Source organism: Bison bison, unplaced genomic scaffold (assembly GCF_000754665.1).
Source record: "Bison bison bison isolate TAMUID 2011002044 unplaced genomic scaffold, Bison_UMD1.0 scf7180017864103, whole genome shotgun sequence".
NCBI classification, from domain to species: domain Eukaryota; kingdom Metazoa; phylum Chordata; class Mammalia; order Artiodactyla; family Bovidae; genus Bison; species Bison bison.
Genome location: NW_011494675.1, coordinates 115,982 through 126,957, shown reverse-complemented (window position 1 = coordinate 126,957; position 10,976 = coordinate 115,982). Strand labels below are relative to the sequence as shown.

The 10,976-nt window shown below is 37.3% G+C and overlaps 1 pseudogene; it reads left to right on the top strand.

The window, feature by feature from the left end:
- Window positions 1-6,798: 6,798 nt before the first annotated feature.
- On the top strand, window positions 6,799-10,602 carry LOC104987643 (annotated as a pseudogene).
- The last annotated feature ends 374 nt before the right edge of the window (window positions 10,603-10,976 follow it).

The following is a 10,976-nucleotide window of genomic DNA, read 5'->3' as shown; positions in this document are numbered from 1 at the left end:
CTGTGGTAGAATAGGAAAAAGAATGACCAACTGTATATTATTAACATTATGTATTAATATATTATTCATTTTATTGTTTGCAGGCATCCAATTCTAACTTTCTGAAATAAACATTCAGAAAAACCATGTACTTTTGCATGTCCATTTGACTGTATAGGAACACGACAATGTTATTACATAAAATTGTTTAGTTTCCATTACATTTCTCCTGTTTGATGTAGATATCAGCCTTTGGTTCTATCACTAACATTGCAAGTAAAAAAAAAAAAAATTAATTAGAGCTCCAGTGGTATTTTTACTGTTAGCAATAAGTATAGCATAATGTGTGGCCTAGCAACAGCTAGTGAGCCTAGGTCTGTCTGGAACATTCTTGGATTCTGTGGGGAAAACACCCTGTGTGCGCCCCTGGATACTGGGCCTAAGGACCAAAATTCCCATGTCTCCCCTGGGGAGCCCTAATGCAGTGTGACCTAGCAACTGCTTGAAAATCTATCCCATTGCTGTTTTCCTCCTTTTGACAGAGCTAGCTTTTGCCTCACATTGTGATATCTCCAGCAAGGGGCCAGTCCGTAACTCCTCTCCTGGGGCCCTTCGGATGTGCAAGGTGCCCTTGACCAGATGATCCCAGCATGGCACCTGGCCCCCTTAGAGACACTCCCACAGCCATCTTCCTCATGGGCAGCACTGCTCTGACCCAGGAATGTCAGCAAAGGGAAAGGCAAAACTTCATCCACACGTCTTCGCTCTGTAGGAGAGCTCTAGTGACCCTAACTCTGTCAGGAACATTCTTGGCTCCTACGGAGACACACTCTGTGTGTGAACCTGCACACCCAAGCTTTCATTTGCAAAGTCTTCAAATATTTCCAACTTTGGGAACTATTACCAGTTAATTATATTTGTTCATTTTAATTAACTGAATATGTACTGCTTATGTAACTCAAGATTATTTACTTAGCCTTTAATTGCTTTTGAAAATTATTTTGAACTCATATTTTCTTGCTCATTTTTCAAAGAACTTTTGTAAAACATATTCAATTTTTTAAAAATTTTCTTTGACTCAAAAGAAATTTAGATTGTAAAAGCATTGAAACCTCTAATTTTGAGTTTGATTTTATCCTTCTCTTCTTTATAATTTAACAACATTTATTAAACTCTCCCTTATGAATGTAGCATTCTTTTGCGCCTTTGGCTATTTGCATTTCGCTCACTTTTTCTAATGTCCCTAGTCTTTTATTTCCCTTAAACATTTAACATTACCACCTACCACTTATCAACCATGTTTTGCTTATTCAAGGGTTTTTGAATACCTTTTTTTTTTTATTCAAAGTATTTTATTTATAAAAGTTAATGAATTTTGAAATGCATGCCTTTATGCTTTGTTCAGTCAATATTCATCAGCAATTCTGGGAAATCAGAGACTACCTTCAAAACCTGTGAATATCATAAAGTTGGAAAATTAAGCAAATGCACTGGAAAGGATGAAATAATCAACATTTAGGAATCACAAAGATTCAAATATACAACCTTCCAAAAAGATGAAATTATTGGAGTCCTGCATTTAGGAAGAAGAAATGTGCAGAGACAGTAGGTATTAATATATAAAAATGATGTTTTATTTGTATTTAAAAATATAAACTAACATGTACAAAATCATTTTCATTAGATAATTAAAAAATGGGAGGTCTCATATTTTGTAAACATCTATTAGGTACAGGGTTAAGTGAAGCAATAAGCCTGTTTAACTTCACACAACTCAATTAAGTTAAAATATAGTGTATTACCTTATAATTATCCTTTAAAAGAGAAAAACAAGTGATATTATGTCAAAAGGGCAAAACTAAAATGGTCACATATATGGAAAAGTGAAATATAAAGTAGTTGAATAGATTTAAAAAGATACAATCTGTAGTAAAAGAAAGCACAATGAAGTTCATTGAAAATATGTAGGTTTATGGAAATACATAAATTTATAGAAGCAATTTTGAAACAAGTAGTCTTTTAGAAACTGTATGGAATATATCTCAAATAGAAGGTATGACATCAGAAAGCAAAAATGGGGTCATTTGTTGCTAAACTTAGGTATAATTTACTTCTTTGGCTGGTATGTATCATCTTTTTATCTTTAAATTTCGTAATTTTAAGCCTACTGTGAATACATTACATATACCTACATTCCATCCTTAAGCCTCAAAATAGTCTATGGGATGTTTTAGTCACTTAATAAAAATTATTATCCTAGAGATTTTACTAAAGAAGGATGAATCTTGGTGAAGGAATTTCAAGTTTTTGCAAAGAAGAGATCAACTCTGGTTGAAAAGCTATGTCAAAAACTTAGTTTCTGAATTGGGTTCCAAGTCCTCAACTTCCTGAAATTGTATGATCCTTGTAAACTTGTATTGAAAAACAAATAAACCTATAAGATATCATTATTCATGTTTGTGTTAAGTCTGGGTCAGATTCTTTAACACACTGGTTGGAGAAGACAGAAAGATGAAAAGAACATACAGACTTGTAGAGTATATGGAGATACAACGTTTATTTAAATGCAAAACAGACTCTTGCTTTCAGATTAAAAAAAAAAAAATCATTGCCAAGATGCATAATGCTGAGCAGCTTTACCCTACATATTCTTCTAGATGTTTTATGGTTTCAGGGCTTATATTTACCCTTAATCAATTTGAGCTGATTTTTGTTCATGATGTAAGTTCATGATGTCCAATTTCATTCTTTAACAGGTGGCTATACAATTTTCTCAGTATTATTCATTGGAGAATTGGTCCTTTTCCCACTGAGTGTTCTTGGCTCCTTTGTGAAATATTAGTTGACTATACACAGCCATGCTGTGCGGCATGCAGGGTCTTAGTTCCCTAACCAAGGATCTAACCCAGGTCCCATACAGTGGAAGTGCAGATTCTGATCCACTGAACTACCAGGGAAGTCCCTAAACGACTTGGTTGTAATGCTCATGAGGGGTCCAAAGACAACATTTTAGGCCTATAAGGAACAGAGGTAGAGTATTATTTGCAATAGTGAAGATATGGAAGCAACCTGACTGGCCAACAGTAGATGAATAGGTAAAGAAAAGTTATATGTGTATGTACATGTACACACACAAAATGGAATTAATAACCATAAAAAAGGAAATCTTGCCATTTGTGACAACATGGATAGACCTTGAGGGCATTATGCTAAGTGAAAGAACTAACCAATCTGATCACATGGACCACAGTCTTGTCTAACTCAATGAAACTATGAGCCATGCAGTGTAGGGCCACTCAAGACAGACAGGTCATGGTGAAGAGTTCTGACAAAATGTGGTCCACTGGAGAATGGAATGGCAAACCATTTCAATATTTTTGCCTTGAGAACCCTGTGAACAGTATGAAAAGGCAAAAGATAGGACACTGAAAGATGAACTCCCCAGGTCGGTAGGTTCCCAGTATGCTGCTGGAGATCAGTGGAGAAATAACTCCAGAAAGAATGAAGAGATAGAGCCAAAGCAAAAACAACACCAAGTTGTGGATATTACTGGTGATAGAAGCAAGGTCTGATGCTATAAAGAGCAATATTGCATAGGAACCTGGAATGTTAGGTCCATGAATCAATGCAAGTTGGAAGAAGTGGTCAAACAGGAGATGGCAAGAGTGAACGTCAACATTTTAGGAATCAGTGAACTAAAATGGACTGGAATGGGTGAATTTAACTCAGATGAACATTATATCTACTACTGTGGGCAAGAATCCCTTAGAAGATATGGAATAGCCAACATAATCAACGGAGTCTGAAATGCAATACTTGGATGCAACCTCAAAAATGACAGAATGATCTCTGTTCATCTCTAAGGCAAACCATTCAATATCAAGGTAATCCAAGACGTTGCCCTGACCAGTAAAGCTGAAGAAGCTTTACCTTCTAGACCTTCTAAAACTAACACCCCCCAAAAATGTCCTTTTCATTATAGGGGACTGGAAAGCAAAAGTAGGAAGTCAAGAATCACCTGGAGTAACAGGCAAATTTGGCCTTGGAGTAGAGAATGAAGCATGGCAAAGGCTAACAGAGTTTTGCCAAGAGAATGCACTAGTTATAGGAAATACCCACTTAGAACAACACAAGTGAAGACCCTACACATAGACATCACCAGATGGTCAATACCGAAATCCAATTGATTATATTATTTGAAATCAAAGATGGAGAAGCTCTACAAAGTCAGCAAAAACAAGACTGGAACTGACTGTGGCTCAGATCATGAACTTCTTATTGGCACATTCAGAATAAAATTGAAGAAAGTAGGAAAAACGACTGGACCATTCATTTATGTCCTAAATCGAATCCCTCACGGTTATACAATGGAAGTGAGAAATAGATTCAAAGGACTAGATCTGATAGACAGAGTGCCTGATGAACTATGGACAGAGGTCTGTGACATTGTCCAGGAGACAGGGATCAAGACCATCCTCAAGAAAAAGGAATGCAAAAAAGTAAAATGGCTCTCTGAAGAGGCCTTACAAATAGCTGTGAAAAGAAGAGAAGTGAAAAGCAAAGCAGAAAAGGAAAGATACACCCATTTGAATGCAGAGTTCCAAAGAATAGCAAGGAGAGTTAAGAAAGCCTTCCTCAGTGATTGATGCAAAGAAATAGAGGAAAACAATAGAATGGGAAAGACTAGAGATCTCTTCAAGAAAATTAGAGATACCAAGGGAACATTTCATGCAAAGATGGGCTCAATAAAGGGCAGAAATGGTATGAACCTAACAGAAGCAGAAGGTATTAAGAAGAGCTGGCAAGAATACACAGAAGAACTGTGCAAAAAAGATCTTTATGATCCAGATAATCAAGATGGTATGATCACTCACCTAGAGCCAGACATCCTGGAATGCTAAGTGAAGTGGGCCTGAGGAAGCATCACTATGAACAAAGCTAGAGGAGGTGATAGAATTCCAGTTGAGCTATTTCAAATCCTGAAAGATGATGCTGTGACAGAGCTGCATTCAATGTGCCAGCAAATTTGGAAAACTCAGCAGTGGACACAGGACTGGAAAAGGTCAGTTATCATTCCAATCCCTAAGAAAGACAATGCCAAAAAATGTTCAAACTACCATACAATTGCACTCATCTCACACTCCAGCAAAGCAATGCTCAAAATTCTTCAGCCAAGCTCAACAGTACATGAACCATGAACTTCCAGATGTTCAAGCTGGTTTTAGAAAAGACAGAGGGACCAGAGATCAAATTGTCAACATTCTTCGGATTATTGAAAAAGCAAAAGAGTTCCAGAAAAGTATCTATTTCTGCTTTATTGACTATGCCAAAGTGTTTGACTGTGTGGATCACAACAAACTGTGGAAAATTCTTAAAGAGAAGGGAATACCAGACCACCTGACCTGCCTCTTGAGAAATCTGTATGCAGGTGAGGAAGCAACAGTTAGAACTGGGCATGGAACAACAGACTGGTTTCAAGTTGGAAAAGGAGTACGTCAAGGCTGTATATTGTCACCCTGCTTATTTAACTTATATGCAGAGTACATCACGAGAAATGCTGGGCTGGAGGAAGCACAAGCTGGAATCAAGATTGCAGGGAGAAATATCAATAACCTCAGACATGCAGATGTCACCATCCTTATGGCAGAAAGCGAAGAACTAAAGAGCCTCTTGATAAAAATAAAAGAGGAGAGTGAAAAAGTTGTCTAAAATTTTGACATTTAGAAAACTAAGTTCATGATAACTGGTCCCATCACTTCATGGCAAATAGATGGGGAAACCGTGGAAACAATGTCAGACTTTATTTTTTGGGGCTCCAAAATCAGTGCAGATGGTGACTGCAGCCATGAAATTAAAAGACACTTACTCCTTTGAAGGAAAGTCATGACCAACCTAGACAACATATTAAAAAACAGAGATATTACTTTGTCAACAAATGTCTGTCTAGTCAAAGCTATGTTTTTTCCCAGTGGTCATGTATGGATATAAGAGTTGGGCTGTAAAGAGAGCTGAGTGCCGAAGAATTGATGCTTTTGAACTGTGATGTTGCAGAGGACTCTTGAGAGTCCCTTGGACTGCAAGGAGATCCAACCAGTCTATCCCAGAAGAAATCAGTCCTGAATATTCATTGGAAGGACTGATGTGAAGCTGAAACTCTAATACTTTGGCCACTTGATGTGAAGAACTGATTCATTGGAAAAGACACTGATTCTGGGAAACATTGAAGGCAGGAGGAGAAGGGGACAACAGAAGATGAGGTGGTTGGATGACATCACTGACTCAATGGACATGAGTTTGAGTAAACTCTGGGAGTCAGTAATGGACAGGGAGGCCTGGTGTCCTGCAGCCCATGATGTTGCAAAGACCCCATGACTGAGCAACTGAACTGATAGATGTGTCTCAATTCTTTATGTTGTCTCAATTCTGCTCCATTTGTCTATGTGCTTATGTTTATGTGAGTACCACACTAGTTCAATAACTATAACTTTAACGAGTTCAATAACTATAACTTTCAAATATCACTTGAAGTTTGAAAGTGTGATAACTCAAGATTTGCTCTTGCTTGAAATTCCTTAGCTGCAATTGAGTTTTACATCGCTCAACATGTAAGGAAACCTAATGTAGTTAGGTGCAAATTAATGAGGTTTCTTTCTATATATTTCAGTGAATTAAACCTCTCAGAATAAGATGCAATGAGTTGATGCTAGTTCTGGTACGTTTTTTTTGTATTTCTCCATTTACAAATCCATCCAAGAAACTTTGAAAATCAATTTGAATCCAGGAAGCTGTGGACTTAGTCATGCTATAAACAGACCTGACATGGGCAATGATGACATGACAAAGAAGATGAAGCGAATGGAATCACAGACTACACTTTTAATAAGAGAATATGAAATGGAAGAAGAGACTGATGATAAGATGTTTGTGAGATGTATTCAGGAAACAATCTCTTAGACAGAATCTGATCTCAGTAACTTTAACATTAATGTTCTTTATGTATGGATGTGAGAGTTTGACTATAGAGAAAGCTAAGCACTGAAGAACTGATGCTTTTGAACTGTGGTGTTGGAGAATACTCTTGAGAGTCCCTTGGACTTCAAGGAAATTCAACCAATCCATCCTAAAGGAGATCAGTCCTAGGTGTTTATTGGAAGGATTGATGTTGAAGCTGAAATTCCAATATTTTGCCCACTGATGCAAAGAGCTGACTCATTTCAAAAGACCCTGATGCTGGGAAAGATTGAGGGCAGGAGGAGAAGGGGATGACAGAGGGTGAGATGGTTGGATGGCATCACTGACTCAATGGACACGGGTTTGGGTGAACTCTGGAAGTTGATAATGGACAGGGAGGCCTGGCGTGCTGCAGTCCATGGGGTCGCAGAGTCGGACATGACTAAGCAACTGAACTGAACTGAACTGAATGTATAAATATGAATTGTGTAGCAGTGTTCTATATAGAAAACAGCTGTTTCATTAAAAAGCACAATTAGATCAGTTTTTTTTTTTTCTATTCCTTTCTTTTCTTCTCAAAAATTTCCTGTTCTTCTTTGAGTTTCTCTCCTCCAGAGTGATACATATAAACAAAGCCACATGAACAAACATTCAGTTATGGCAGAGTTTAATCACTGCATAGTTCCAAAACAGGTTGATCAGTGTTTAATGTGTGAAACTGACACATATTCTGCATGATGGACTCATGGATTTCTTGCTTATGGAAATCTGTCAATTACCAACAGCATCCTTTAATCTGAATATTAAAGGTAAGCCTAAATGTGGAAGTGGAATGGGAGTGATTTAGTAGAATTCTGGAGGAAATTGAGAGGGGGTCAGGTCTTGTTAAGATGGTAACTATATTATATAGTTTTTGGAGAGAAATTCCCCATGGCCCTTGCCTTGCACTTGCTGCTAAAGTGGCACCTGATAGAAGCTGCAATATTCAACTGGGATGTGGTAAAGCTGACCTAATGACCTGTCATAAAGTTGTCATCCAGCTCAAAAATCTAGGTCCCTTTGTGGCCAATATAATTCATATTCATCAGAAGAATATTCATGAACTTAGTAGTTAGCATCTTCTTCCAGTTTATTTCACTCAAAACAGGTGGATTGCAGGTTAAATTTACCCAGAAATGTGGTGAGTTACATACACACACAGTTACACACAGACACACACTCAGACATATGCATACATAGGGGGAGATTTATAATTTTGTAGTGGTTTATGTACCCTTTTGGAATAAGCTAAAATTATTAAAAAAAATAGGCAATTAAATAGCCAATTAAAGTTTTTATCTTTGGAAAACAACTTTAAAGTAACACAGAGATCAATAACTAAGTTATGATGCAAGTCCACATAGAGTGTGATTCCATCTACCTATGTATGATCATATTTTAATTACTTTTGAGAATGGAGTTTCTGTCATTAGAGGATTGACTCACAATTAAAAGCTGTAATCTAGTCACCATGGTTAAACCCTCTTTCAGAAAAAAAAAAAATCCAAGTATGTGTATATATTCAAGAAGTGTCTCAAATTTTTACACAGAAACAATCCATATTGTCTCTGATTTCATTTCATTTCAACATGAAAATTGTCTCTTTATAATTTTTATGCCTCAACTGAGTTATTAGAGAAGATTATGATAAGAAAGAAAATAATAGACCAGATGAACTAGTACTGGGAAAGATATTATTAAGCGTGTGCTGCTGCCCTTATCTTTCACTGCCGAGGACAGGTATGGTGACTGCTACTATAGGGCATTGATTTGATAATGTGTTTTGTAATGAGAACAGATATGTGGTTAACTTTTAAAACATACATAATAATTCTTAAGAGTATAATAGGTATCAAAATATGGGTTATTTGAAACAGGCTGTGTTTGCTGCTTGGAAAATACAAAAGTGATGTTTGGGTAGTGAGTCATAAATATTGGAATCAAAGAATAAAGAGAGCTGTCTTTGTGAGAAAAAAATGCATTTGAGTTAAACAAATACCTCCTCAGAAAATGGGGAAGACTTCAACAAGGATAGCTCTGAAATTTGCATTTTGGATGTGGGCTAGAAGAGAAAGAATAGAACATAAATGTTGCATTAGAAAAAAACTGAAGTGAACTATGTAGACTTAGGCCAAGGATTTTTGGATGCCTCAACCCACATTTCGGAAAAGGCAATGGCAATCCACTCCAGTACTCTTGCCTGGAAAATCCCATGGATGGAGGAGCCTGGTAGGCTGCAGTCCATGGGGTTGTGAAGAGTTGGACATGACTGAGCGACTTCCCTTTCACTTTTCACTTTTATGCATTGGAGAAGGAAATGGCAACCCACTCCAGTGTTCTTGCCTGGAGAATCCCAGGGACAGCGGAGCCTGGTGGGCTGCCATCTCTGGGGTTGCACAGAATCGTACCCAACTGAAGCAACTTAGCAGCAGCAGCAGCAACCCACATTTAATACAGATAATTGGTTAACAAACTCCAACATTTATTCATTTTTTCACTAGTTTCTACCTTATTTCAGTTGTTCTATTTACTATACTCTATTATCCAAGCCATTTTTTCCCTCATGTGCCACTAACCACATTAACATTCCTATTACTTCATGGAAACATAGAACAGTGAAATGTTTCCATCTAATGGAAGCTGAAGCATTATATATCTGTAATAAATGGCCGGAAAAAAAATTATACTTCACTGACGGAGTTCATCCTGTTGGGATTAGCAGACACACTGGAGCTACAAGTTATCCTCTTCTGCCATTTTTCTATGATTTAAACACTTACAGTTGTGGGGAATGTTGGGATGATCCTCTTAATCAGAGCTGATTCCAGACTTCACACACCCATGTACTTCTTCCTGGCTAACCTGTCCTTTGTGGATGTTAGTTATTCCTCCACCATCACTCTAAAGATGCTGGTTGATTTATTGTCAGAGAAGAAAACCATCTCCTTTGCTGGCTGCTTTCTGCAGATGTACTTCTTTATAGCCTTGGCCACAATTGAATGCATCCTTTTTGGGTTAATGGCCCATGACCGCTATATGGCCATATGTAGCCCTCTCCTTTACTCCTTGATCATGTCCAGGACAGTCTGCCTGAAAATGGCAGCAGGGGTTTTTACAGCAGGACTGTTCAACTCTGTGGTTCACACAGGTTATGTGAACAGCTTGTCATTCTGCAGTTCCAATGTCATCTATCACTTCTTCTGTGACATCCCTCCAATTTTTAAGCTCTTGTGTTCTGACACACACCTGTGTGAAAGCATCTTGTCCACATTTGCTGGTGTGAATATGGTCAGAACTCTGCTGGTGATCCTTACCTCCTAGTGTTACATTCTTTTCTCCATCTTCTGTATGCATAAAGAGGAGGGGAGATGCAAAGCCTTCTCCACATGTGCGTGTCACCTGACAGCCATGATCCTGTTCTATTTCACCTCCATCTACACTTATCTGAGACCTACTTCCAGCTACTCCCTGACTCAAGACAAAGTGGCTTCCGTGTTCTACAGAGTGGTGATCCCCATGTTGAATCCTTTGATCTACAGCTTTAGGAATGAGGAAGTAAAGAAGGCTGTAAGGAATGTAATTACTAAGAAAATGGTCCCTTTATTTCTAGGATTGTTGCTTAGGTTTTCTTGACTAAACAGAGCATGTTTTAAAGTTTTAAAGTGTGGATCAAGCTTACTGTTTATCACAAGAATATTTCCTAATTAATCATGTATTATTATTACTCAAGTACTTGTATCCAATTAGATATAAACTAACTGATAAAAAATGTGTATCAGACTGTTATAAAATTATATACTTTTCACCTGATCATTTTATATTTCTATTGTGTCACCAAAATTTGAGCTTATTTATAAAGTAATATTGGTTAGGGAAATGAAGTTATTAAGTATTTAAAGACAAAAGTAACAGTATCATATGAAACTAGCCAAGAAAAGAACTTAGAATTTTCAGTTTATTTTTCCAGTGCATACTTTTTCACCATTTATGTTTTGTAATAGATTGCT